This window comes from Macaca mulatta, chromosome 15, assembly GCF_049350105.2.
Source record: "Macaca mulatta isolate MMU2019108-1 chromosome 15, T2T-MMU8v2.0, whole genome shotgun sequence".
In the NCBI taxonomy this organism is placed as follows: domain Eukaryota; kingdom Metazoa; phylum Chordata; class Mammalia; order Primates; family Cercopithecidae; genus Macaca; species Macaca mulatta.
In genome coordinates this window covers 127,193,992-127,202,346 of record NC_133420.1, presented here as the reverse complement: position 1 = coordinate 127,202,346, position 8,355 = coordinate 127,193,992, and the positions used below count along the sequence as shown (strand labels likewise).

Genomic DNA, 8,355 nt, shown 5'->3' with positions numbered 1-8,355 from the left:
ACGAAGTTGGTCTTGGTCCCCGGTTGCCGACACAAGAGTTTCTAAGATTCTTGGAATCTTCAGTGATGAGAGTGTGTTGTTATTGTTGTTGTTGTGGTTCCTTACTGCATTGTAGGAGCCTTTCATATATACAACATCAGCAGTTTCAGCAGCAGATGGCATACCAAGGAGCATTTTTTAAAATGTATTTCCATAGGTGTTTGTGGAACAGGTGGTATTTGGCTGCATGAGTTAGTTCTTTAGTGGTGATTGTATGCTTACGCGATGACTGGTGGCTGGGGGCCCCTAGAGAGCTTCAGGATGGGGGCTGGTTCCTGGAGAAACCAAGTGTGTGATTGCAGGGTTAGAACCTTCAACCCCACCTCCCGACCTCCCTCTTTGTTCCAAGGAGGGAAGAGGGGCTGGGGATGGAATTAATCTCAAATGGTCAATGACTTAATCAATCATGCCTATGTAACAAAACCTCCATCAAAACCTTTAGGCAACAGGGTTCAGAGAGCTTCTAGGCTGCAAACACACAGAGGCACTGGGAGACAGTACCCCCACAGAGGTGTGGAGGCTCCAACCCTTCCCCACACCTGGCCCTACGCATCTGTGGTTTGGCCATTCCTAAGCGATATCTCTCATAATAAACTGAGTGAGTGAGGTGCCTTCCTGAGCTCTGGGAGCCATTCTAGCAGAGTCTTGAACCTAAGGAGGGGTTTGTGGGAGTCCCTGATTTATACCCAGTCAGTGAGAAGAAGACCTGGGACTTTCAACTGGGATCTGAAGGGCATGGGGGCAGTCTAGTGGGACCGGGCCCTTAACCTGTGGGATCTGTGCTAACTCTGGGTAGTGTTAGAAATGAATTGAATTGGAGGACATCCGATTGTGTCGAGAGAGTTGGAGAATTGGTTGGTGTGAGGAGAAAACCCCACGCATTTAGTGTCCGAAGTGTGAGCAGAAAGAGCCCAAAATAATCAGATGGAGCAGGGACCCCTCTTAGGAGCCCGCTGACCATGCCACCCCTACCAGCATGAAATGAAGGACAATCTTAGTCCCTCCAAGGGAAATTCCAGGCCCCTAGCTAGCCTGAGACGCACACGAGCAACCCGATGAGCAGAAAGGGAACAGCAGCTTCACGTCATGGCCACGGAGGTTGGCTCGAGATGCCAGTTCCCCACAGCGACTAAAGATAACGTCTGGACACGTGTCCCTGAGTTGTTCTTCGGAAACCCGGACCCCCCACCAAAAATCATGGCAAAAACCGTGATTACTTTTTCACCAAGCTAATATTATTTCTTCTCTTGAATTACATTTTGTCTGATACTGATGTTGCTTCCATTCCTCTTCTTTTGTTTTCATTTTCCCAGTATATAGTTTTTTCATTCACTTATTTTCAACCTCTCTGTAATCAACGTTGGATTTTTAAGCCGCATCTGAGCATTTGCCATTTATCAGTAAGTGTAACCGTCATATTTATTGAGATTGCAGATTTGTTACACTAACTTCTGCTGTCTTATTTGAGTTTCCCCTCACTATGCTTTCTTTGCCATTTGTCTCCCTTTTATGACTAGTAAGCAGGATAGGATCGGCAATACTGTAGTAACAAACTAGCCCCAGGTCTCAGTGGCTTCTTACAAGAGGCATTCGTTCGTCCTCCTGCAATGTCTTCTTCAGGTAATACAACAGTCCAGGGCAGCCCCCTGCATTCGTTCTTCCTCCTGCAATGTCTTCTTCAGGTGATACAACAGGCCAGGGCAGCCCCCTGCATTCGTTCTTCCTCCTGCAATGTCTTCTTCAGGTAATACAACAGTCCAGGGCAGCCCCCTCCCTGCAGTGATGCAGGGTTCTAGCCTTTCTCCCAGGGCTGAAACCAGGATGAGGCAAGTAAAGCACTCCAGATGCAAAATTTAAGGAGGTGCTCTTTCTCAGGTTCATGGTCACCTCGCAAGCCTCACCTTAGTCCTGGCCCTGCTTTTCCCATCTAGTGGCTGCACTCTTCAACACCAAGCCTACACTGGTTTGCCTCATACTGAGTAATTGAGCACCAAATTTGATTACAGTGTAGCAAAGACAAATTCATGTGTGCAACTTAAAAATAAGCTACAAGAGCAGGGCGCGGTGGCTCACGCCTGTAATCCCAGCACTTTAGAAGGCTGAAGTGGGTGGATCACGAGGTCAGGAGATCGAGACCATCCTGGCTAACACAGTGAAACCCCGTCTCTACTGAATAAAAAAATCAAAAAGTTAGCTGGGCATGGTGGCTGGCGCTTGTAGTCCCAGCTACTCAGGAGGCTGAGGCAGGAGAACGGCGTGAACCCCGGAGATGGAGCGTGCAGTGAGCCGAGATCGCACCACTGCACTCCAGCCTGGGTGACAGAGCAAGACTCTGTCTCAAAAAATAAATAAACAAAAAATAAAAATAAAAATAAGCTACAAGAACAAGAATAGTCATTTTCTGGGGTGGGGGTATTGGGAAGATATGGCTCAAAGGATACAAAATTTCTTTTTTGTATCCTTTGATGGAAAAATATAGGAAAAAAAGTTCAAGGGATCTATTGTACACCACATATACACGTTGTTTAACTATAGATGCACAACATCTATAGTTAGTAACAATGTATCATATTCTTTAAAATTGATGAGAACAGGTTTTAACTGATCTCAGCACAAAAAATAGTAAGGTAATTTATATGTTAATTAGTTCGACTGAGCCATTTTACAATGTATATATATTTTAAATGTCATTTTGTACCCAATAAATATACACAACTTTTATTTGCCAATTAAAAAGTTAATTAACTAAAATAAGTAAAAGAATAGCCATTTTTTTGCAAACTGCATATAAAAATACTAGTTCTACCTGTGGATTAGTAAAACACTGACATAAAAAATGCACACAAAACAATAAACATTTTCTAAAAGTACGTACAAACAAAAAGATGCACATCAAACATATTAGGAAGGTTGCATATGGGAAGACAGGGAATAGAAATAGGGGGTGGGAATGAAAGAAAATAAATGAGAGAGGGACTGTGTATGGATCAATGATAATAACTCAATCCTCTATGTCTTTGACAAAGAAGGAGGAGAAGGAGGAGAAAGAAAAGGAAAGTGGGATAAAGGATCAGAAAGGGAGGCAAATAGAAAAAATTAGAGTATGACTGCCAGGGTAGACCTGTTTTATTATTGCTGGGTTTTTTTGTCTGTTTGTTGTATTTTTAGTAGAGACGGGGTTTTGCCGTGTTGGTCAGGCTGGTCTCAAACTCCTAACCTCAAGTGATCAACCCGCCTCAGCTTCCCAGAGTGCTGGGATTACAGGTGTGAGCCACCACGTCCAGCCCCTGTACTGCGTCTGGCCTCCATGGCAGACCTATATTTTGATGGAAGTAGTATATATGTAATTTGCTACTTATTAAGTAAATTATACCAATTCCAAATTTTACAATAGCCATGATAGAAAATTTCAGATTCTTGTCTATAAAAGCTTATTTTACAACTGCCTTTAACTATTCTAGTTTATATTTTAGCTAAGGCTGGTTTATCAATTAATAAGACTAGAATCACATACATTCTGACAAAAGAATTTCATATTTTTATGTTAAATTGTTAAAGAAAACTTTATTCCAAACTTCAAAAAAAGCAAGCTGATGATCGCTTGAGTTTTTAAAAATTAGTATCCCCCTAGAATATTCTTTATTAAGCCTGTTTGACCTCATCTGACACCCTTGGGCAGGTAACTTTGCTGTTACCAAACCTTTGTTTAACAATTCTCAGCCAGGGAAGGTGCAGACAGCTCACAGCCAGTGAGGTTGGAAACAGAGGAGTTGTTGGGACATTATAGCTTGACAGAGAAGCTGACCTCCAGGTGACACGGGCAATAGCCTTCAGAAAGTCAGCCCACTGGGTACCTAACTCAGCAATATTATTTTGCATTCCTTTTTAGACTAACTATATACATCCATATTGCTTAAACGCTGTTCATTCAGATCTTTTGTCTTCTTGCTTAGATCCTTTGTTACTAAGTCAATATAAAACTTTAACAACTGCTAACATATGTCTTTGAGAATTGTGCTCTTGCAACACTGAATGTGAAATGTTGTTTGATCCTTTGAGTTATTTGGCTAAATGGCCACAACAGTTATACTATAATCCTAATGTCTCTAAGATTTCGGAAATAATGTAATAAACATACTACCATGCTCTACTAAAGACAAAGAATATCAAAAGAAGTTTTAAGATCTGGCTTTATGATATTTTCAAGAGATAGCCTAAAAGAGAAAGTTGAAGTGAAGAAAGACATACATATATATATGATATTTATTCATATCAACTAAAATAGGCATTAAAACAAATAAGTATTACTAGAAATAAAAGCAAGTTAAAAGGCTAAATTTATCAGGAAGTTATAGCAATTGTAATCCTGGATTGCTTACTAAAATAGCTTTACATAAAACTACAAAGGGAATTGAAAAATACCCATCAGAGTGGGAGATTTCATTTTACCTTTTCAGTAATTGTTGGGTGAAACACACAAACATTTGGCAAGATACAAATTACGTACACCACATAAATAATGCATCTGCTCTAAGGGCCGTGTCTAAACACAGAACAGGGGCAGGTGATGTTCCTTTGAAAGTTGGCTCTTTCAAAACACTGATAATACTGACATCTCCAGCAGAATTGATCAAGGGAAAGAAGAGAGCACAGGAATAAGCAGCACACAATATGAGGAATTTTAAATGAGTGTAATTAGAGGTACAGCCAAGATTTAAAAAGGGTTGAGAGAGGAGAGTGAGCACACACAGTTCATTTTGCTGCCTATTGAAATCCTTTTAAACCATAGGAAATTTTATATATATATATTTTATATATATATATATATGTTTTCTTTTTTTTTTTTCTCCTTTTAGCTTTTAGTTTTTTCCTAGGAAAGCATAAATCCATGGGGAAGGTGACAACAAGAGACAAGAGCAATTCCAAAATGTTTGTTTTTGGAGACAGGGTCTCACTCTGTTACTCAGGCTGTAGCGCAGTGGTGTGATCTAGGCTCACTGCAACCTCATCTTCCTGGGCTTAAGTGATCCTCCCACCTCAACCACCTGAGTAGCTGAAACTACAGGCATGCACCACCATGCCTGGCTAATTTTTTTGTGTGTGGTAGAGTTGGGGTCTTGCTATGTTGCCCAGGCTAGTCTCAAACTGCTGGCCTCAAGCTACCCTCTCGCCTCAGCCTTCTAAAGTGCTGAGCCTTCTAAAGTGCTGGATGGGCAAACAAAGGTTTGGTAACAGCAAAGTTACCTGCCCAAGGGTGTCAGATGAGGTCAAACAGGCTTAATAAAGAATATTCTAGGGGGATACTAATTTTTAAAAACTCAAGCAATCATCAGCTTGCTTTCTTTGAAGTTTGGAATAAAGTTTTCTTTAACAATTACAGGCATGAGCCACCGTGCCCAGACCTGGCCTACAAAACTTTTGTTGCTAGAAAATGGATGGGCAAGATCTCAAATCCTAAACCAGCAACAGAGTACGCTGAGAACTGACAAAATGTATACCAGTAAAATCCTCAAAAGTCTCAGGCACTGCCAGTACAGAACCTGGGAGAGAGAAGCTAGACTCAGGAGGCTTGGGTCAGAGTGAGAAGTCATCATCCCCGGATGCCATTCTCCACTCCAGGCAGGCACTGAGGACAGGGCCGTCTCTGAGAGTGAGGAGATAAAGCAGTGGGTACGCATCATGCCGATTCCAGAACAGCAGGTGGCCTTCACTCTACAGGCAGGAGGTAAGGTGGTTTTTCTCTGCGGAATCTGACCCACCCCAAGGAAAAGGCCTCAAGGCACTTGCGTAGGACTCCTCTCACCCTGATCATACTCACAGATACAAGACCCACTCAACACAGGGAATGTCCAGGCAGGTTCCTAACCTGACCTAATCAAACGACAACAAGACAACAGGAAGTGTCTATGAGCAGCGGCTGACTTGAAAGACAGACTGCCGAACAAACGCAGGAAGAGCTACCTGGTGGAACAGCGCCAGGCAGGAGACAACCCTTTTTTTTGTTTGTTTTTGAGACGGAGTCTTGCTCTGTTGCCCAGACTGGAGTGCAATGGTGCAATCTCGGCTCACTGCAACCTCCGCCTCCCGGGTTCAAGCAATTCACCTGCCTCAGCCTCCTGAGTAGCTGGGATTACAGACGCACACCACCGGGGCCAGCTAATTTTTTGTATTTTTAGTCAAGACAGGGTTTCACCATGTTGGCCAGGCTGGTCTCGAACTCCTGACCCCAAGTGATCCACACACCTCGGCCTCTCAAAGTGTCGGGATTATAGGTGTGAGCCACCGTGCCTGGCCAACCATTTTTAAAAGAAGAAAAAAATACCTTCGGAGGAATTAGAGAAGCTACTACATCTATGAAAAGAACAGGCTGCTCCACAAATGAAAATTCAGAAGTATAAAAATTTTTTAATTTCTTTAAGAATTTTAATTTTAAGAAATTGAAAAAGAAAATAGCAAAAATGAAAAACATGCATTTGAGAGGATGGAAGATACAATTGATGAAATCCTTTTGCAGAAAGGAAAGCAAAGGGGCAAAGAAATAGAAATTATGAGAAAAAAAGGAAGAGAAATAAAGAACGATTTCAGGATCTGCATAATAGGAGTTCCAGAAATAACATTTTTCTACATATGAGTGACAGGAGATCCAGAAAGAAGAGACAAAGCAGACAGGGTGAATGAGAACACCCTGGCCCACCCTGCTCTGTGCGGCAACACTAGCTGTGCCCCCACTGCCTTCCCCTCCATATCTCTGCTCATTTTCTTTTTTCTTTTTCTTTTTTTTTTTTTTTTTTTTGAGACAGAGTCTCACTCTGTCACCCACGCTGAGTGCAGTGGTGCGATCTCAGCTCACTGCAACCTCCACCTCCTGGGTTCAAGCAATTCTTCTGCCTCAACCTCCCGAGTAACTGGGACTACAGGTGCATGCCACGTTGCCCAGCTAATTTTTGTACTTTTAGTAGTGACGGGGTTTCACCATGTTGGCCAGGCTGGTCTGAACTCCTGGCCTCAAGTGATCCGCCTGCCTCGGCCTCCCAAAATGCTGGGATTACAGCCATGAGCCACACGCCCAGCCTCTCTGCTCATTTTCTGAAATGGTTCTTAAGCCTTCTCAGTGATTTTGTGAACTAGATGATGGCTTTACAATAAACTCATTTCCTGCTTAGGTTTTTTTAAACATAGTAAGATAATATTACAAAAAAAACTTTTTGCCAATCAATTTGAAAACTTAGGTGAAAGGGACGTATTTCTATAAAAATATAAATTACCAAAAGTGGTGCAAGAAAAAAATTAACCCAAGTAGTTCTCCCACCATTAAAAATTAACAATAATAACAAGATGATAATGATAATAAGTGGTCCCACAAAGAACACTGCAGCCACAGATAGTCTTAAGATAGATTCTATCAAACATTTACAAAACCAGTCATTCCAAAATTACACAATCCTTTTCAAAGAATAAAACGCCTCTATTCAGTTTATGAAGCTTATGAGAACATGACGCAAAAACTTTGGAAAGCCGGGCGCGGTGGCTCACGCCTGTAATCCCAGCACTTTGGGAGGCCGAGGTGGGCAGATCACCTGAGGTCAGGAGTTCAAGACCAGCTTGGCCAACATGGCAACTCCCTGTCTCTACTTAAAATCCAAAAATTAGCTGTGCATGGTGGCGCACCCATGTAATCCCAGCTACTCGAGAGGCTGAAGTAGGAGGATCGCTTGAACCCAGGAGGCAGAGGTTGCAGTGAGCCGGATCGTGCCATTGCACTTCAGCCTGGGCAAGAGAGTGAAACTCCATCTCAAAAAGAAAAAAAAAAAATTTGGAAAAGTTGGCATTACATCATCACATATGTCACTTAACAACAGGGATATGTCCTAAGAAATGCATTATTAGGCAATTTCATTGTGCCAACATCACAGAGTGCACTTACACACACCGAGAGGGTGTAGCCTGCTACACAACTAGACTATGTGGTAGAGCCCATTGCTCTACAGTACATGTGACTGTACTGAATACAGTAGGCAACTGGAACACAGTGGTAAGTATTCGTGTTATCTAAACATAGCAAAGATATAGTAAAAAGATGGTATTAGAATCTTACAGGACCACCTTGTATATGCAGTCTCTCACTGACCAAAGCGTTTTGTGGCACACGAGTGTATTTAGTAGTGCTGACTATGTAAGCTGTGACCCAGTAATTCTGTTCCTGGGTACATTCTCTATTCATCCATGTCAGCATGGATCAATTTCAGAAGCATAATGTTGATTTACGTAAAAGAAGCAGATTAGGCTGGGCACAATGGCTCATGCCTGTAATCCCAG

General features: G+C 42.2%; 1 protein-coding gene across 1 annotated transcript in view; it reads right to left on the bottom strand.

Annotated features, from left to right (window-relative positions):
- HSD17B3 (hydroxysteroid 17-beta dehydrogenase 3) overlaps positions 1 to 8,355 on the bottom strand; it is a 54,647-nt gene that overhangs the window by 27,765 nt on the left and 18,527 nt on the right.